The sequence below is a fragment of the Artemia sp. Qi Xiang Cuo genome, chromosome 4 (assembly GCF_049724085.1).
Source record: "Artemia sp. Qi Xiang Cuo chromosome 4, ASM4972408v1, whole genome shotgun sequence".
Lineage (NCBI taxonomy): Eukaryota > Metazoa > Arthropoda > Branchiopoda > Anostraca > Artemiidae > Artemia > Artemia sp. Qi Xiang Cuo.
This window is the reverse complement of record NC_142797.1, coordinates 6,981,223-7,003,519: the sequence shown is the minus strand read 5'-3', so window position 1 is coordinate 7,003,519 and position 22,297 is coordinate 6,981,223. Positions and strand designations below refer to the sequence as shown.

At 31.3% G+C, this 22,297-nt stretch overlaps 1 long non-coding RNA gene and 1 other non-coding gene across 3 annotated transcripts in view; both read left to right on the top strand.

Annotated features, from left to right (window-relative positions):
* Positions 1–939: 939 nt before the first annotated feature.
* Positions 940–22,297, top strand: part of LOC148952727 (uncharacterized) — a 48,666-nt gene continuing 27,308 nt past the window's right edge. The window contains exon 1 of one of the 2 annotated variants that reach the window (XR_016141605.1): positions 940–981. This is a non-coding gene — a long non-coding RNA (uncharacterized LOC148952727). Of the gene's footprint in view, positions 982–14,416; positions 14,549–22,297 lie in introns of those variants that run through there. The other variant, XR_016141604.1, reaches the window with a different exon arrangement.
* On the top strand, positions 17,892–17,963 carry TRNAG-UCC (transfer RNA glycine (anticodon UCC)). The gene has a single exon. It is a non-coding gene; the product is annotated as a tRNA-Gly (tRNA).

The following is a 22,297-nucleotide window of genomic DNA, read 5'->3' as shown; positions in this document are numbered from 1 at the left end:
TTTCAGTTGAAAACTTTTTTTTTTAAATAATTTCTAATGACATCTAATCTAGTGGAGATAATATACCTCACCCCTCATTAAGGAGCTGAACTAAGAAGCCCTAAGAGAATTGAAGGAAAAAATAAATTTAGAGTTTAAAAAAATCAAAACATAGTGTCGTTTCTTTTTGTTTAAATAAAAAAAAAGAAGAAATAGATCATTAATTCCTGGTTTTAAGATAATTTAAAATTAGTCACACTATCGAGATGTTTAACTTTAAAGTCGTCCTAGCCGAGTGGTTAGCGATCCGGACATGAAATCCTGAGGTCAAGGGTTGGAGTCCTGGTGTTGCTTGTTAAATGGTTTGGAACGGGGGTCAATGGTGTGACCCTGTAAGCTCAGCCAGAGTCGACCCAGCTATAAATGGGTACCTGAACAAATCTGGGGGAAAAATAAGGGAAGCCTCGTATGATTTGCCCCCAACTACGCATTGCACTCCCGGCCGAAGGCATCAGAACAGCAGATCGGTATTTGCGCAACGCAGACTTTTGGTCAGCATGCGGAAAAATTTTAAGTTTTTTAAGTAACACTTAAGAACGTAGCTTCAGACGAGTAGCTTCGACCTAAAAGGTTAACTAAGCGGACAGGTGTGTATATCGACATACTAACAGGAAGCTATATTCTGGTTTGAACCCTACGCCTGAGGTATGAATATACAGTACAGATTAACCGGTACTTTGGTTTACCACGGTCATTCATCGATTACTAGAACATGTTTTTTCTAGGTTCAATAGCCAAAACTTGGCTTCCACATATCGCATATTCAAAGATGGACTCTTTGTAAAAATACTGGTTTTCACCCGGAGGGCATTTAGTCATTTTTTTACTATAAATAAAGATGGAATTACTCTTTCTGGATTAGTTGAAAAAATAACTTGAAATAACCCTTTTATAGTTAAATTTATTGATTTTCCAATGGAGAACTCCAAAATAATCGTGATGGTACGTAAATATACATTATTCTTGAATTATCATAATAAAACAGACCCTTTTCGTATAGTTACATATTCATATTCTGAATAAATATCAACGCTCATAATACTCAAAATTGTATGTTCTTTTTATTTCTTTATGTATCGTATTTAAAATATGTATTATGATACTCGTTCAGATATAGGCTATCTGGTTTAAAATGCTTTTTAAGTACTTCACAGAAATATCATATTTTTAAGACTAGATTCTCTACCGTCTGGCTTTCGGCGAACTTAGCAATTATCAATGGAAAATTCAAGTTCTTTACGTCAGCTGATATAGGCTATTTTGACTAAAATGCTTCTTAACTAGCTCGCAAAAATATTACATGTGTTCGTAATTGAAAAAGGCATACATTTTTTTCTTTTATGATGTGTTGAGCTTCGGCATTGTGGAGTGGGGGGAAGGAGGGGCTCCCCAATAATATTCTGAATAAATAACAGACGAACTAAATAATCAAAATTGTGTTTTTTTCTTTATGTATCGTATTTGAAATATGCTTTATGATACTCATTCAGATATAGGCTATCTGGTTTAAAATGCTTTTTAAGTACTTCACAGAAATATAACATTTTTAAGCCTAAATTCTCTGCCGTCTAGCTTTCAGTGAACTTAGCAATTATCAATGGCAAATTCAAGCGCTATGTACCAGCTGTTCAGGTATATTGACTAAAAAGAGTTCTTAACTAGCTTGGAAAATATCTAATACGTTCGTAATTGAAAAAGACGTACAATTTTTTCTTCCATCGTGTGCTAGGGTTTGGTATTGTGGAGTTGAGGGGGCAGCGTTCCCTATTAATATTCTGAATAAATAAAAAACGAACTAAATAATCAAAACTATGTTTTTTAATTTTCTTTAATTTTTTTTTTTAACATGGTATTTTTTCAACTTTTTCTGACATCTCTTAGAATGACATGAAACATACTTAAAACATTAAAAAATCACATTTAATTTTCCAAATTCAAAATGAGAATGATATAGAAATGTTAGTCGTGACTTTTACTATTAGAAAAATTTTGTTTGTAGTAGCTCTTTTTTTCTTTTTTTTTTGGACTTCGAAATTATTCAATTTTTTTATCGACATCATTTGTCGGATACGTCGGATAACATTGACAAAATATATGTATGAGGGTGAATCAATTCTTTGTCAATATATTTTCTCGGATACGTCTGAGAAAATTTACAAAATCTAAGTATTAGATTATTTACATTTTTTATCAGCATCTTTTGTCAGATATGTTGGATAACAGTGTCAAAATTTAAATATCAGAATGAATAACTTCTTTATCAACTTCATTTATTGGTTACATCGGACAACATTCACAAAATCTAAGTATCAGAGCCAATAAATTCATTATCATCCTCATTTCTCAGATACTTTGGATAAAATTGACAAAATCTAAGTGTCAGAGCGAAGATTTTTTTTATCAACATCCTTTATCAGATACATTGGATAAAATTGATAAAATCTAAGTATCAGAACGAATAGATTCTTTATCAACATCCTTTGCCTGATATGTCGGTTAACATTATCAAAACCTAAGTGTCAGAATGACCCGATTCTGTATCAACATCTCTTGTCAGATACATGGGATAACATGGACAAAATCTAAGTATCAGAGTGAATAAATTTTTTTTTATCATCATCTTTATCGGATACAACGGATAAAATTGAGAAAATCTAAGCATCAGAATGAATAAATTATTCACATAATCTAAGTATCAGAGTCAATATATTCATTATTATCATCATTTCTCAGATACATTGGATAAAACTGACAAAATCTAAGTGTCAGAGTGAATAAATTTTTTTTATCAACATCTTTTGTCAGATACATCGGATAAAATTGACAAAATCTAAGTATCAGAACGAATAGATTCTTTATCAACATTCTTTGCCGGATATGTCGGTTAATATTTATCAATATCATTTGACTGATACGTTTGATAGTGTAAGAGTGAATAAATTCTTTATCAGTATCTTTTGTCATATATGATTAATAAAATTGAGAAAATCTAGGCATCAGAGTGAATTAATTCTTTATCAATGTCTTTTGAGAGATATGTTTGATAACAATGACCAAATCTAAGTATCATAGTGAATAAATTCTATATCAACTTCTTTGTCGGATACATAAGATAACATTCACAATATCTAAGTATCAGAGTGAAAAAATTCCTTATCAACATGATTTGTCAGATATGCTTGTTAAAATTGAGAAAATCTAAGTATCAGAGTGAATAAATTCTTTATCAATGTCTTTTGAAAGATACATTTGATAACACTGAGCAAATCTAAGTATCATAGTGAATAAATTTTATATCAAATTCTTTGTCGGACATACTAGAAAACATTCACATAATCTAAGTATCAGGGTGAACAAATTCTTTATCAACGTTATTTGTCAGATATGCTTGATAAAATTTTGAATATCAAAGGATCAGCATGACTAAATTCTTTATCAATGTCTCTTAAAAGACATGTTTGATAACTCTGACATAATTTAAGCATCAAATTGAACAAATTCCTTATTAACATTCTTTATCGATATCATTTTTCGGAAACGTCGGATAACATTGACAAAATCTATGTATTAGAATGAATAAATTCCTTATCATCATCCATTGCTGGATATATCATTATAAAAAATTTTAACTATCAGAGCCAATAAATTCATTTACATTTTTCTTTATCATTATCATTTGTCGGATGCGTCGGATAAAATAGACAAAATATATGTATTAGAATGAATAAATTCTTTATCAACATCCTTTGTCGGATACGTCTGATAAAATTGATAAAATTGAAGTATCAGAGTGAATAAATTCTTCATTAACATTCTTTATCGATATTGTTTCTCGGATATGTCGGATAACATTGACAAAATCTATGTATCAGAATGAATAAATTCTCTATCAAAATCCATTGTCGGATATGTCTTTATGAAAAAATTGTAATTAAGTAGCAAACTCTTATTGAATCCACTTCTTGGATACACAATACGGATATTTCATTCAAGAAATTATAAAAAATTGTAAGCAAGTAACAAACTCTTTCTTGAATTCACCTTCTGAATACACAATGCAGAAATTTCATTCAAGAAATTATGAAAAAAATGTTTGTCACAGTACGGAAATTTCATTCAAGAAATTATGAAAAAATTGTAAATAAGTAACAAACTCATTCTTGAATTCACCTCTTGGATACACAATACGGAAATTTTATTCAAGAAATTAAGAAAAAATTGTAAGTAAGTAACAAACTATTTCTTGAATTCACCTCCTGAATACACAATGCAGAAATTTCATTCATCAGATTATGAAAAAATTGTAAGTAAGTAACAAACTCTTTCTTGAATTCGCCTCTCGGATACACAATATTGAAATTTCATTCAAGAAATTAGGAAAAAATTGTAAGTAAGTAACAAACTCTTTTTTTAATTCACCTCTTGGATACACAATATGGAAATTTCAGTCATGGAATTATGAAAAAATTGTAAGTAAGTAACAAACTCTTTTTTGAATTCGCCTCCTGGATACACAATACAGAAATTTCATTCAAGAAATTATGAAAAAATTGTAAGTAGGTAACAAGCTCGTTCTTGAATTCTCCTCTTGGATGCACAATATGAAAATTTATTCAAGAAATGATGAAAAAATTGTAAGTAGGTAACAACCTCTTTCTTAAATTCACCTACTGAATACACAATGCAGAAATTTCATTCAAGAAATTGTGAAAAAATTATAAGTAAGTATCAATCTAGTTCTTGAATTCACCCCTTGGATACTCAATATGGAAATTTCATTCAACAGATTATTAAGAAATTGTAAGTAAGTAACAAACTCTTTCTTGAATTAACCCCTTGGATACACAATATGGAAATTTCATTCAAGAAATTATGAAACAAGTGTAAGTAAGTAACAAGCTTTTTTTAAGAATTCACCTCTTGGATACACAATACAGAAATTTCATTCAAGTGATTATGAAGAAATTGTAAGTAAGTACCAAAACGCAGAAATTTCATTTATAAAACTATGGAGAAATTGTAAGTAGGTAACAAACTCCTTCTTGAATTTACCTCTTGGACACCCAACACTGAAATTTCATTCATGAAATTATGAAAAAATTGTAAGTAAGTAACACGCTCTTTCTTGAATTCACCTCTTGGATACACAATAATGAAATTTCATTCAAGAAATTGCGAAAAATTGTAAGTAAGTGACAAAATCTTTCTTGAATTCACCTCTTGGATACACAATATGGAACTTTCATTCAAGAGATTATGAAAAAATTGTAAGTAAGTAACAAACTCATTCTTGAATTCACCTCATGGTTACACAATACAGAACTTTGATTCATGTATTTATGAAAAAATTGTAAGTAAGTACCAAAATGCAGAAATTTCATTCAAAAAATTATGAAAAAATTGTAAGTAGGTAACAAACTCATTCTTGAAGTCACTTCTTGGACACACACGATACAGAAATCTCATTCATGTAATTATGAAAAAATTGTAAGTAAGTAACAAGCTTTTTCTTGAATTCACCTCTTGGATACACAATACAGAAATTTCATTCATGAAATTATGCAAAAGTTGTAAGTAAGCAACAAAATGCAGAAATTTCATTCAAGAAATTATGAAAAAATTGTAAGTAGGTAACAGAATCTTTCTTGAATTCACCTCTTGGATATAAAACATAGAAATTTCATTTATGAAATTATAAAAAAATTTTAAGTAGGTAACAAAGTCTTTCTTGAATTCACCTATTGGAAATACAATACGGAAATTACACTCAAGAAACTATGAAAACATTGTAAGTAAGTAACGAACTCTTTCTTGGATTCACTTCTTAGTTACATAATACAGACATTTCATTCATGAAATTATTAAAAAATTGTAAGTAAGTGCCAAACTCTTGCTTGAATTCACCTCTTGAATACACAATACAGAAATTTCATTCATGAAATTATGAAAAAATTGTAACTAAGAACCAAAATACAGAAATTTTATTCAAGAAATTATGAAAAAATTGTAAGTAAGTAACAAACTATTTCTTGAATTCACCTCTTGGATACACAATACAGACATTTCATTCATAAGATTATGGAAAAATTCTAAGTTGCTAACAAACTCTTTCTTGAATTCACCTCATGAATACACAATACGGACATTTCATTCAAGAAATTTACATTTCATTCAAGCAATTATGAAAAAATTGTAAGTAAGTAACAAACTCTTTCTTGAATTCACCTTTTGGATACACAATACAGACATCTCATTCAAGAAACTACAAAAAAATTGTAAGTAAGTAACAAACTCCTTCTTGAATTCACCTCTTGGATACACAATACAGAAAATTTCATTCAAGAAACTATGACAAAATTGTAAGTAAGTAACAAACTCTTTCTTGAATTCGTCTCATGGATACACAATACAGACATTTCATTCAAGAAATTGTAAAAAAATTGTAAGTAAGTAAAAAATTCTTTCTTGAATTCCCCTCTTGGATACACATTACATGAATGTCATTCAAGAAATTATGAAAGATTGTAAGTAAGTAACAAACTCTTTCTTGAATTCGCCTCTTGGATACACAATACAGAATTTTCAATCATGAAATCATGAAAAAATTTTAAGTAAGTAACAAACTGTTTCTTGAATTCACCTCTTGGATACACAATACAGAAATTTTATTCATGAAATCATTAAAAATTGTAAGTAAGTAACAAACTCTTTTTGAATTCACCTCTTGAATACACAATACAGAAATTTCATTCATGAAACTATGAAAAAAAATTGACGAAAATTGACAAGAAATTACGAAAAAGCTGTCTGTTGAATTTAGTTTAGAGTGGTTATAGATGGTAGTACACCCACTAAGACACACAGTTATAGTGAGAGAGACATTCAAAAAGATAGGTTAATTTAGGTTCACTAGAGTGGCACGCCACTCTAAGTGAACCTAAATTAACCCAACTTTGCGCATGTCTCTCTCACTATGACTGTGTGTCTGAGCGGGTGTGCTGCCATCTATAACCGGTCTAACCTAAATTCAACGTAACGATGCATAAAGTCAAAATGAATAGAGCTTGGATTTTATGAAGGCCACTCTAAGTGAACCTAAATTAACCTCTCTTTTTGCATGTCTCTCTCACTATAACTGTGTGTCTGAGTGGGCGTGCTACTATCCATAACCACTCGAAACTAAATTCAAAAGACAATTTTTTCATAATTTCTTGAATGAAATTTCTGTATTGTCTATTCAAGAGGCAAATTCAAGAAAGAGTTTGTTACTTACTTACTTAAAATTTTTTTTCATAGGTTCATGAATAAAACTTCTATATTGTGTATTAAAGAGGTGAATTCTAAAAGAGTTTGTTACTTACTTACAATTTTTTCATAATTTCATGAAGGAAATTTCTGTATTGAGTATCCAAGAGGTGAACTCAAGAAAGAGTTTGTTACTTACTTACACTTTTTTCCTAAATTCTTGAATGAAATTTTCGTGTTGTGCATGCAAGAGGTGGAAACAAGAAGAGTTTGTTACTTACAAATTTTCATAATTTCTTGAATGAAATTTCCATATTGTGTATCCAAGAGGTGAATTCAAGAACTAGCTTGTTACTTACTTACAATTTTTTCACAATTTCTTAACTAAAATTTCTGCATTTTGGTACTTACTTACAATTTTTACATAATTTCATGACTGAGATTTCTATATTTTGTATCCAAGAGGTGAATTCAAGAAGAGCTTATTACTCACTTACAATTTTTTGATAATTTCATGAATGAAATGTCTGTATTGTGTGTGTCCAAGATGTGAATTCAAGAAAGAGTATATTACCTACTTACAATATTCTAATAGTTTTTTAAAGGTAATTTCTAACTTTTGATACTTAATTACAATTTCATTATAATTACTTGAATGAAACTTATATATCGTTTATACAGGAGATGAATTCAAGAAAGAGTCTGTTGCTTACTTACAATCTTTTCACAATTTCTTGAATGAAATTTCTGTATTTTGGTTCTTAATTACAATTTTGTCATAATTTCATGAATGAAATTTCTGTATTGTGTATTCAAGAGGTGAATTCAAGCAAGATTTCGGTACTTACTTACAATTTTTTCATAATTTCTTGAATGAATTTCCGTATTGTGCATCGAAATTTCTTTATTTTGGTTCTTACTTACAATTTTCTCACAATTTTATGAATAAAATTTCTGCATTGTTTATTCAAAAGATGAATTCAAGAAAGAGTTTGGTACTTACTTACAATTATTTCATAAATTCTTGAATGAAATGTTTGTATTGTGTATTCAAGAGGTGAATTCAAGAAAGTTTGTTAGCTACTTACAATTTTTTCATAATTTCATGAATGAAATTTCTGTATTGTGTATCCAAGAGGTGAATTCAAAAAAGAGTTTGTTTCTTACTTACAATTTTTTCATAATTTCTTGAATGAAATTTCTGCATTTTGGTTCTTACTTACAATTTTTTCATAATTTCATGAATGAAATTTCTGCATTGTGTATTCAAGAGGAGAATTCAAGAAAGAATCTGGAACTTACTTACAAATTTTTAATAATTTCTTGAATAAAACGTAAATTTCTGGAATGAAATGTCTGTATTGTGTATTCAAGAGGTGAATTCAAGTAAGAGTTTGTTAGCTACTTACAATTTTTTCATAATTTCATGAATGAAATGTCTCTATTGTGTATCAAAGAGGTGTATTCAAGAAAGAGTTTATTGCTTACTTACAATTTTTTACAATGTCTTGAATGAAATTTCTGCATTTTTGTGCTTACTTACAATTTATACATAATTTCTTGAATGAAATGTCTCTATTGTGTATTAAAGAGGGGAATTGAAGAAAGATTTTGTTACTTACTTACAATTTTCTCATAATTTCTTGAATGAAATGTCTGTATTGTGTGTTCAAAAGGTAAATTCAAGAATTAGTTTGGTGGTTACTTCCAATTTTTTCATAATTTCATGACTGAAATTTCTGTATTATGTACCCAACAGGTGATTTCAAGAAAGAGTTAGTTACCTACTTAAAATTTATTCAGAATTTCATGAATGAAATTTCTGTATTGTGTATCCAAGAGGTGAATTCAAGGAAAAGTCTGTTACCTACTTACAATTTTTTCAGAGTTTCTTGAATGAAATTTCTGCATTTTGGGGCTTACTTACAATTTTTACATAATTTCATGAATGAAATTTCTGTATTGTGTATCCAAGAGGTGAATTCAAGAAAGAGCTTGTTACTTACTTTCAATTTTTTGATAATTTCTTGAATGAAATTTCTGTATTTTGTGTCCAAGATGTGAATTCAAGAAAGAGTTTGTTAGCTACTGACAATTTTTTCATAGTTTTTTGAATGAAATTTTTGCATTTGGTACTTACATAAAATTTTTTCATAATTACATGAATGAAATTTCTGTATTGTGTAACCATGAGGCGAATTCAAGAATGTGTTTGTTACTTAGAAAGAGTTTGTTACCTACTGACAATTTTTTCATAATTTTTTGAAGGTAATTTCTGCATTTTGATACTTACTTACAATTTTTTCATAATTACATGAATGAAATTTCTGTATTGTGTAACCAGGAGGCGAATTCAAGAATGAGTCTGTTACTTACTTACAATTTTTTCATAATTTCTTGAAAGAAATTTGTGTATTTTGGTTCTTAATTACAATTGTTTCATAATTTCATGAATGAAATTTCTGTATTGTGTATTCAAGAGATGAATTCAAGCAAGATTTTGGTACTTACTTACAATTTTTTCATAATTTCTTGAATGAAATGTCTGTATTGTGTATCCAAGAGGTGAATTCAAGAAGGAGTTTGTTACTTACTTGCAATTTTTTCATAATTTCATGACTGAAATTTCGGTATTATGTACCCAACAGGTGATTTCAAGAAAGAGTTAGTTACCTACTTAAAATTTATTCATAATTTCATGAATGAAATTTCTGTATTGTATATCAAAGAGGTGAATTCAAGAAAGAGTTTGTTACCTACTTACAATTTTTTCATAGTTTCTTGAATGAAATTTCTGCATTTTGATGCTTACTTACAACTTGTACATAGTTTCATGACTGAGATTTCTATATTTTGTATCCAAGAGGTGAATTCAAGAAGAGCTTATTACTCACTTACAATTTTTTGATAATTTCATGAATGAAATGTCTGTATTGTGTGTGTCCAAGATGTGAATTCAAGAAAGAGTTTGTTAGCTACTAACAATTTTTCATAATTTTTTGAATGAAATTTTTGCATTTGTTACTTGAATACAATTTTTTCATAATTACATGAATGAAATTTCTGTATTGTGTAACCAGGAGGCGAATTCAAGAATGAGTTTGTTACTTACTTACAATTTTTTCATAAATTCTTGAATGAAATTTCAGTATTGTGGATCCAAGAGGTGAATTCAAGAAAGAGTTTGTTACTTACTTACAATTTTTCATATTTTCTTGAATGTAATTTTCTTATTGTGTATCCAAGAGGTGAATTCAAGAAACAGATTGTTACTTACTTACAATTTTTTTATAATTTCATGAATGAAATTTCTGTATTGTGTGTCCAAGAGGTGAATTCAAGAAAGAGTTTGTTACCTACTTACAATTTTTCATAATTTCTTGAATGAAATTTCTGCATTTTGGTACTTCCTTACAACTTTTTTATAATTACATGAATGAAATTTTTGTATTGTGTATCGAGGAGGCGAATTCAACAATGAGTTTGTTACTTACTTACAATTTTTCATAATTTCTTGAATGAAATTTCCATATTGTGTATACAAGAGGTGAATTCAAGAAAGAGTTTGTTACTTACTTACAATTTTTCATAATTTCTTGGATGAAATTTCCATATTGTGTATCCAAGAGGTTAATTCAAGAACTAGCTTGTTACTTACTTAAAATTTTTTCACAATTTCTTGACTGAATTTTCTGCATTGTGTATTCAGGAGGTGAATTCAAGAAATAATTTGTTACCTACTTAAAATTTTTTCATAATTTCTTGAATAAAATTTTTGTATTGTGTATCCAAGAGGAGAATTCAAGAACTAGCTTGATACTTACTTACAATTTTTTCATAATTTCTTGAATGAAATTTCTGCATCATGTATTCAGGAGGTGAATTCAAGAAAGAGTTTGTTACCTACTTATAATTTTTGTCATCATATCTTGAATGAAATTTCCGTATTGCGTATCCAAGAGGAGAATTCAAGAAAGAGTTTGTTACTTACTTACACTTTTTTCATAAATTCTTGAATTAAATATCCGTATTGTGTATGCAAGAGGTGGATTCAATAAGAGTTTGCTACTTACTTACAACTTTTTCATAATGACATATCTGACAATGGAAAATGATAAAGAATTTATTTATTCTAATACATAAATTTTGTCGATGTTATCCGACGTATCAGACAAATGATATCGATAAAGAATGTTAATAAAGAATTTGTTCAATTTGATACTTAAATTATGTCAGTTTTATCAAACGTATCTGTCAAAAGACATTGATAAAGAATTTATTCACTCTGATACTTAGATTTTGTCAATTTTATCAAGCATATCTGACAAAGCATGTTGATAGAGAATTTATTCACTCTGATACTTAAATTTTGTGAATGTTTTCTGATGTATCCGACAAAGAAGTTGATAAAGAATGTATTCATTATGATACTTAGATTTGGTCAGTGTTATCAAACGTATCTGTCAAAAGACATCGATAAAGAATTTATTCAAGTTCAAGTTCTTTATTAATCAATAAAAAAAAATTTGAAAAAACTATCAAATTAAAGACCCACAGTGAAAAGAACTCTTGTGTGGGTTTATACACACTCAACAATAAATAAATAACACTATCTCCAGATACCGGAATAAAAAGACTGCTCTTCAACTCTCCGTATGGTAACAACAAACAAAATCCGCAAAAAATCAAAATAACCAAATAAATAAAGTGAAATGAGGAGCATCCACCCCAGAAAATAAATCAAATCAACAATTACTGATTAAATGACTCATTAATCTAATTTTATTATTAACCAACGAATTATTCAAATCAATAAATCTATGAAATTTATTCCAATTATTAATAATACTATGCCTAGGTGAAAAAACGGACCTTTCAGATTTTATTCAAGCCTGACAGACTGCAAAACTGCCACGTGTCCAATATGCATGCAAAACCTGATTATCACCCTGAAAAAATTTATTATGCAAATAAGAATACTCCGGCAAAAGACCTTGAACGTGTTAAATCGTATGAGGAACAGAATGGAATGAAGGGAAAAGATCTAGTGGAAGGATATTTTAAATTTGATACATACTTTTTGTTGACGAAATTCACTCTGATACTTAGATTTTCTCAATTTTATCAAGCATATCTTACAAATCATCATGATAAAGAATTTATTCACTCTGATACTTAGATTTTGTGAATGTTATCTGATGTATCTGCAAAGAAGTTGATATAGAATTTATTCACTATGATACTTAGATTTGGTCAGTATTATCAAACGTATCTGTCAAAAGACATTGATAAAGAATTTATTCTCTCTGATGCCTCGATTTTCTAATTTTATCGATCATATCTGACAAAAGATAATGATAAAGAATTTATTCACTCTGACACTATCAAACGTATTTGTCAAATGATATTGCTAAATCTGACAATAAATGTTGATATAGAATTTGTTGACTCTGACAGTTAGATTTTGATAATATTAACCGACATATCCGGCAAAGGATGTTGATAAAGAATCTATTCGTTCTGATGCTTAGATTTTATCAATTTTATCCGATGTATTTGACAAAAGATGTTGAAAAAAAATTATTCACTCTGACACTTAGATTTTGTCAATTTTATTCATTGTATCTGAGAAATGATGATGATAATGAATTTATTTACTCTCATACTTAGATTTTGTGAATAATTTATTAATTCTGATGCTTAGATTTTCTCCATTTTGTTCGTTGTATCCGATAAAGATGCTGATAAAAAAATATTCACTCTGATACTAAGATTTTGTCAATGTTATCCCATGTATCTGACAATAGATTTTGATACAGAATTTGGTCACTCTGACACTTAGGTTTTGATAATGTTAACCGACAAGTCCGGCAAAGGATGTTGATAAAGAATCTAGTCGTTCTGATACTTAGATTTTATCAATTTTTTCCGATGTGTCTGACAAAGGATGTTGAAAAAAAAATTATTTACTCTGATATTTAGATTTTGTCACTTTTATCCAATGTATCTGAGAAATGAGGATGATACTGAATCTATTGACTCTGATACTTAGATTTTGTGAATGTTATCCGATGTATCCAACAAAAGAAGTTCATAAGAAATTTATTCATTCTGATACTTAAATTTTGACAATGTTGATAAAGAGATGCTGATAAAGAATTTATATAATCTGATACTTAGATTTTGTCAATTTTCTCCGACGTATCCGACAAAAGATGTTGACAAAGAATTTATTCATTCTAATACATAGATTTTGTCAATGTTATCCGACGTATCCGACAAATGATGTCGATAAAATGAAGTTGAGTAATTTCGAAGTCCAAAAAAAGTGCAACTGCAAACGATATGTTTCTAATAGTACAAGTCACAGACTAATATTTCTATATCATTCTAATTTTGAATTTGGAAAAATATTAAATGTGATTTTTTTATGTTTAAAGTGTGTTTCATGGCATTCTAAGACATGAAGAAAAAGGTTGAAAAAATACCATGTTAAAAAAAAATAAACAAAATAACATAATTTTGATTATTTAGTTCGTTTGTTATTTATTCAGAATATTAATATGGAGAACTGCCCCCTCTACTCCACAATACTAAACCCTAACACACGATGCAAGAAAAAATGGTACGTCTTTTTCAATTAGGAACGTATTAGATATTTCGCAAGCTATTTAAGAACTCCTTTTAGTCAATATACCTGAACAGCTGGTACATTTGGCTTGAATTTGCCATTGATAATTGATAAGTTCGCTGAAAGCCAGACGGCAGAGAATTTAGTCTTAAAAATGTTGTTTTTCTGTGAAGTTCTTAAAAAAGCATTTTAAACCAGATAGCCTATATCTGAATGGGTATCATAATACATATTTTAAATACGATACATACAGAAAAAAAACATACAATTTTGAGTTTTATGAGCGTTTGATATTTATTGAGAATATTAATATGTAACTATAAGAACAGTGTCTGTTTTTTTATGATAATTCAAGAATAATGTATATTTACGTACCGTCACGATTCTTTTGGAGTTCTCCATTGGAAAATGAATAAATTTAATTATAAAAGGGTTATTTCAAGTTATTTTTTCAACTGATTCAGAAAGAGTAATTCCATCTTTATTTATAGTGAAAAAACATGATTATATGCCCTCCAGGGGAAAACCAGTATTTTTACAAAGAGACCATCTTTGAACATGCGATATGAGGAAGTCAAGCTTTGGCTATTGAACCTAAAAATAGCATGTTTTAGTAATAGATGAATGACCGTGGTAAGCCAATGTACCGGTTAAACTGTACTGTATATTCGTGCCTCAGGCGTAGGGTTCAAACCAGCAAATAGCTTACTACTCATACTTGCAAAAAATTTTTCTAGCTCAACAGAAATGTGCCTTTAGGCTTAGCGATTTATTTGACCTGTCCCTAAATAAAAAGCTACTCATTTCTCAGAAATGAATGGAAATTTCAAAAAAAGATCATTTTTTGTGTAGGTATGATAAACGGTATTATAAAATAAGTTTGTTTGCATTTCAAAAATTTTGGGAAGAATTACCTGAATTCTCCTAGAGAACTATTTTCATTTGTCTTTCTTCTTCTTTGGATGCACACTCTTATAAATGGAGAGAATATTACGGTGGAAATGTGAAGTAAATAATTTGAATAAGTAAGTATAACAATAAGTAATCCTTCTTTTAATATACAACTTTAAGTGGTTTCAGAACCACATGCCTACCCTTCTCCAACCACTTAGTGGCAAGGGGTTGGGGCCAGGGGAGTAATTTACTATGGGGCAGAGGTGCAATTTCCCCTCCCTGACCTCTGTTTTCCTCTAGATCCCAGTTCCCTCCCCCCTCCCAGCTGAAATTTAGTTTCTCCTAAAATATTGTCAAAACTAAGATAAGCCTGCATAATTCAAGCATCCACTGAAACAGGTCAGTCTTCTTTAGTACATCTTTACCTTTTTTATTACTATACGGTCCTTTTTTGCCTTTTTATTACTATATTTTCCTGTCATTTTCACTTAATTTGGATAAATTGGCTCCAACTTTGACCCTCCACCCCCCACAACCTTTAGTTAGTATGCGTTGTGGTTCGCTCTTTACTAGGTTGCAGCTAATGCTCCATCCATGACAAAGAGTTCATTGCAAATTCTCCTCAGAAACTAGTTAACATAATAGCTTATAATTTATCCATCAAACATCTATCTATGACGGTGAGGTAGCCTGCTAATGTTTCAGTAGCTTACTGATGAGCAGACGATTTATGAAACTTACTAAGGGGGCTAGAAGGAGAGTGTAGGCCTACGGGAGGGGTTCTTGTGTACCTCCAGTTAAGGGTTCTGGAACATAACTATTACAACGATACCTGTTTTGTACTTCAGAACTTTTCCACTTAAGAAGTGGCACCATAAGTTTTGTTTTCAGTGTTATATCGCACTTAAGAATGTAATTAAAAAAGCACGTAAAATTAAAAAAGCACGTGCTTTTTTAATTACACTTAAGAGTGTAATTAAAAAAGCACGTTTTTTTATTAAAAAAGCATGTATATAAGAGCAATAGCTTTCCAATGAGTCATTAGACATCACTTTTACAAGTTCTGATAGCCCAATAGCCCCAGCTTTTCCACTTTAGACACGACACCAGAAGTGCCGTTTTTAGTGCCATTTGGAACTTGATGATGGTGGAATTTATATGAAAGACGTAGATATGTGCAATATCTTTTATAGGACCTATAAGAGATCTGTCAAAGATGTTCTGGTAGCCTGCTAGTGCCCCCCCCTTGAGAAGTAGCACAAAAAGTGTCATTTCAATTCCATTTGGCGCATTCAGATGGCAGAATTTATAAAAAGCACGTAGATATGAGAAATAGCTTTTCAATGAGCCATTAAGATTCTCTCTATGATGTTCTGGTAGCTCGCTAGGACTGTTGAAAAAAAAACAAAGAAAGAAAAAACAACAAAAAAACGAGAGACAGATCAGTGCTACCGATGCAAAAAAGTGATTTTCCTTGTTATTCAGGGAGGGGGACTGCAACATCCCTGTGCAAGATTTTCGACCATGTTGATGCCAATGGTACACTTTTCATTTTGATCTGACGTCATTTTCGAGGGGTTTGAGGCTTTTTTTAAATCACCATAAATTTCCTTTCGCAATAAACTCCTACTTTTAAGACGAACCGAAAAAATAGTTAACGTTCCTGATTCTGTGTTAGATGGAAATTTTTTTCACCAGGCAGTTTTTTTCAAGGCGCGTTTTTTAACTTTTGGTTACTATGGGTTGTGGTTCGCTCTTTACTAGGTTGCAGCTGCCGCTGCAACCATGATAGCTTGCCGGGACATGCTTTAAAAATGAGCCTAGAAAATGACTGAAAAAAAACAATAACGGATATTGAAACCGATATTCCCGATACAATACACGCGATACCAATACGCCCAATACCGATACATGCGATATCAATACACCCGATACCACATACAGCCCTTTCCCAGGGACTATGGAGGACCATATCATGGTCAAACCCATATATATTAGACATTTGAACTATGATAAACAAAATGACTGTCTCGAAATTTTTAATGGATGACTTTGGGGGGCGGGGGCCTGTAGGGAGGGGGGCTAGTTGCCCCACAATGTTTTTGGTCACTTAAAAAAGGCACTTAAAAACTTAGTTTCCATTCAAATGAGTTATTACACATCTCCCTATCATGCTCTGGCCACCCTCTAGCCCTGCTAGAAAAAAAAGAAAAAAAAGGGAGACAGATCAGTGCTACCCATGCAAAAAAGTCATTTTCCTTGGTGTTCAAGGTGGGGGACTCTACTTATCCAACGGAAGGTTTTGGACCATGATGATTCCAATGGTGTGCTTTTTATTTTGATCTGACGCCATTTTCAAGGGGTTTCAGGCTCTTTTCGAAATCACCATAAATTTCTTTTCGCAATACACTTTCACTTATAAGATTAACCGAAACAATAGTTACCATTCCTGATTCAGTGTCAGATGGCAATTTTTCTTCACTAGACAGTTTTTTTTAAAACACGTTTTTAGACTTTTGATTACTAGGGGCTGTGGCTTGCTCTTTACATGGTTGCAGCTGCCGCTGCAACCATGACTGCAGTCAAAATGTGTCAACTTTGACAATTCTGTATATTTTGAAGTAAGAATTGTTTTCTTACTATGGTTTCTTTCTCAACAGTCCCAATTCTAGGCATATCACTGGCGGATCAAGGGGGGCGGGAGTATTCCGTGCCCCGCAAAATTTTTTCTGGCGCCCTCTTATCCTGTTTTCTCCTTTTTTTAGAATAAATTTATCAATTTGGTCAAGTATTGGCACCTTTTTCACATTGCCCCCCCCCCCAAGATTTTGCTCATTGGCGCCCTTGTCACATTGGGCCTCCCCCAAGATTTTTCTCTAGATCCGCCCCTGAGGCTTATACCAAGATTTACTTCTGGTCCCGCAGATAGGACGATATAGTTCATTCTATTTTTATGTTTTACCTTGACCTCTGGTCTTCCATGAGTTCCATGACTACTCAAATAAGATTACACACAACATATTTCTTTGCATTGACATTGACATTTCTCATTAACAATTATTTTAATCGTTACTCAAATCAAGCGATGGTGGTATAGCGGTTAGCATAGCTGCCTTCCAAGCAGTTGACCCGGGTTCGACTCCCGGCCATCACAATTTTTTTATTACAAATATAGATTTCAGTAGAGCTTTGTTTCCATTGAGTGGAACAACATATTGAAGAGAGAGTAAAATAGCTATAATCATATCTTCTAATTCATTTGAATCTCCTTCTCTAGGTTCTATGATATGATCAATCCTTTTTCTCTTGTTTTTTTTTCCTGTCTCTTTTATCTATCGCTTGTAATGATATTTTTTGGTCTGCTACAAAAAGAAAAAAAGTCTTTGGGTTTTTCTCAACTGGAACCTAGTGAAGAACGATAACATTGTCAATTATGTTCAACCTCAATTTTCTTTGATATTAGTATGTACAGATGGTGCTTAATTTTTTCCGATAATTAATTAAAAAAAAAATTCCACAAAATAAGTTTTTCAAAGAACAGTAAAGAACTCCATTAAACAAAAAATGAGCAAAAATAAAATCAATAACATATAACCATATTTTCAGAGTTCATATTATGTCTTATTTGATCTTCATTTCAAGTAATACTAAAGCATATTTCTTACATTTGAAGATTGTTTATTAATCACTATTGATATTATAGCTTATAGCACTATTGAATACTATTCCAAAATGCTACCTGATAAATCAATCCAATAATCTGTATGCTGTTCAATGACTTTGCGGTTATTAAAAAAATATTTAATTCTACGCTTATGTTTTTAAGATAATTTTGATTGTATATGGAAAGTTACTAATGTCACAGCTTGTGTAAGACAATGAAAAGCTTTATAAATTAGTTTATTGCTTTCAGGCGTCATACTCACATTTCACCCCCAAACCAATAGTCCTATTCTTAATACTTGATTTTTGTGTTTTCAGTACAGCACTAGTTTTCTATAATCCTAGAAACACAGAGAAACATAATTAGTTGGTTTATTTGTACTAGTTTTATTGATATACGAGGTATGTTTTTAAGTAAGTACCGTTTTGCGATTCCGCCGCCGCAGCGCTACGGTTGGCGTTCTGTGCATGCGCGTTGGTTATCTACATCTCTTGTCTACGCACTGACGCCATTACAGTCTGATTCTTCATTGTATACGTTGTTTAGTGAGTTTTTAAGATGCCTCCGACAATCGTGATTCCCGCCGAATCTGAAGTACGGGCTGTTATTTGATTTCTTAGTGCTAAAGGCGTAAAACCGATCCATATTCGTCGTGAGATCTGTCAAGTTTACGGACAAAACATTATGAGTGATGGAATGGTAAGGAAATGGGTGAGAGCATTTAAAGATGGCCGCACAAATGTGCATGATGAAGAACCGAGTGGACGTCCTTCGGTCTTTAATGAAGAGTCTCTTTAATGAAGATTTGGTGCAGAAAATGGAAGAAAATGTGAGAGAAAACAGACGCTTTACAATTTCATCAATATGCGACTGGTTTCCTCAATATTCTCGTAGTGTCTTCTATTGCATTGTGTTACATTGCGTCTTCAAGACGATAAACAAGTCAAAACAGTTGTGATACAGTGGTTAACAAGTCAGGCGGCAGAATTTTATGAAGAGGTATTCAAAAACCAGTGCCACATTATGATAAGTTCATCTATATCACGGAAATTATGTAAAAAAGTAGATTAAGGTACAGGCTTTCATTTAAAAATAAAGTTATTGCGATATCTTTGCACGTCTTTTTTTAATTCCAAAACGGTACTTACTTAAAAAACATGCCTCGTATATTAAATAGGCAGTGAAGCAATAATTTTTGTCCGTTGTAAGTTTCAACTTCGCTCTTTACTTCCCTTGAAAAAACCTTTGTTTTTTTTAGATTGATTAAATTCTCAGCGGCGGCCATAAACTGAATCAATTTTTATATTTGCTCCAAGCAGGCAGTTAGTTTTATTGGAAGGGCTCTGTAAAGTCTCTTCCGGATTTATTATCAGATTACCCTAACTTTCAATATTTTTGTCAATATATTTACCCTAGCTGTCAATATTTTTGTTGATACATAAAATTTGATGTATATATTTCACTTTATCACGGGATCCAAGCGATTTCCTTGAGTATATATTTAACCAGTAATATCACTTCCGTGTATAATTTCGTGAGTATGATTTACAGAAAAGTGATTAGGTTCCTAGAATATATTCAAAACTTGTAGTGAAGATACATATATAATAATAATACTTTTATTTTCCCTCAGGGTTCACAATGAGGAGTACATTCAGATAAATATAAAATATAAAGACACAAGTTACAAAATTAACACGACCAGAACTACCGACAAATACGACCATCTACGTCAACCGGTTAACATACTTCCGAAAAAAACGGGTATAAATTTCTATATTAAAGATAATTTCAAGCCTTTCGAACTAAAACCTCACATTTACTCTTTATTACATCAAGTGGGTCCTTTATTCCATACATGTATTTAAAGAAGTATTACGAGCACTTGGCGGAAAACCTAGTGGAACTTTAAAATATCCAAAATACCGAACTTTATTTTGAGATGAAGTAGAAGATGGAAAAGGTTTCAAAATCACCGCTGGAAAGCTAATCAAAGGTAGAACCGTCAACTGATACAGTCTATCTAATATATCCCTTCTCATACTGCCCCGCAGATAAACGAGAGAACCGACCGTCTTTCTTATCTTAATTTCCAGATGGCTTATTATTAAAAGAGACGATAGTCTTTTTAAAGAAGAATATAGGACACCTAGGTATATCACCGAGTCCAAAGCATGGATTATCCAATCATTACCGCAATCAAGAGGGGGAGAGCCAAGAGGAGGGTCATTAATCACAAAATATTGGCATTTCGCGAGGTTAATTTCTAGTCCTTTTTTGTTCAACTCATTCGCCAAAATCTAAAAATTTTCAATGAACACAGCCTTCGACCCACTAAGTAAAATAATGTCATCAACATAAGCCAAATAACTTATTTCAACTGCTAAGTAAATCAGAGAGGTTTTTAATGAAGTAAAACAATCTTTTAGTCACAAATTGAAAATGGACGACGATAGTATCCCCCCTGTCTAATCCCCTCCTAACTGCCATATCATCAGCAGAAATTATAGATCCTGAGGCAATGCGAACTTTAAGGCCAGAATACCACGAACGAAAAACATTAACCAGGTTATGTGGTAAACCATATTTTAGTAAGCTAAGTAGAGCAGATGCATGAGAAAGATTATCGAAAGCTTCTTTAATATCCGTTAATAAACAATATAACGGGTCTCTTTTAAGCCATGAAGAACTTATAATTTGAAAAAAAAAGTAATATGTGCATAATCACAAAACGTACCCCCAGTGAACCCCGATTGATTCGAACCAAATTCAAGCGAAGCGAAAAGAGATTTAACACTAAGTTCAAACATCTTACTTAATTGAGATCCCTTAGTAAATATTCGTATGTTTATGTAGGTTTTTTCCCTTAGTAGAGGGAGAGTCTAACTAATAATAATAATAATTTAATCTCAACCCTTCATACAAATACTGTGTAAATGCTCGAAGAAGTTATAAAAACGAAAGAAAAAAAACGAAAAACTCACACAACACTACAAAACAAAATTAAACTGCGATAACTGTAGAAGAGAGAAAAACAAACGAAATCAAAATCACGATTTTACTGCACAAGACTAGCCAATGGAAAGTCGTGGACTGTTCTATTTCGACTTTCGAAACGGGTACACAGCTCATTCTTTTTCTTACTTATCTCCAAATATGGTATCTCTGCGAGACATAAGAGTTTCTGAACCATATGGGAATTCCCAATAAATATTTGAAATGCCAAAAACAATTGAACGAGTTTAGTTACGTTCGGTTTTACTAAAGCAATCCCATAAAGGGGTTTAAAAAAACACATGTGGCGTGAACATGGTGTTACAGAGACGACCGAGCGTAATTTTGTCAAATCGACCTTTAGTTCGTGCTAACATACCGTCAGTTTTCCGTAGTTTTGCTGTAAGTGCCACAATAGCTAGATTTTTAGTAGCTTTGATAGAATTCCCATATGGGAGTCCGAGATATTTAAACGTATCCTTTTGGACAACTGTCTTCCCGCAAACATCAACAACACGATTTGGCAGTGTTTCGTCGTTCAAAACGACGAATTCAGTCTTAGACGACTCTATTGTTAGCCCAAAATATCCAAGTGCAGACGACACGGCATTAATAGCTTTTTGCAGAGATTCTAAATCATCACTTATCAAAAGTAGATCATCTGCGTAAGATAGATGACTAACATCAATTCCATCTTCTATCAAAATTCTTCTATCGATTTTGCCGCAGAACGTACTGGATTGTTAAATATCACAGGGCTGATTACTGAGCCTTGTTTAACACCTCTACGTATCTCTATAGGTCCAGAAAGCTGTCCTGCAGACTGAATT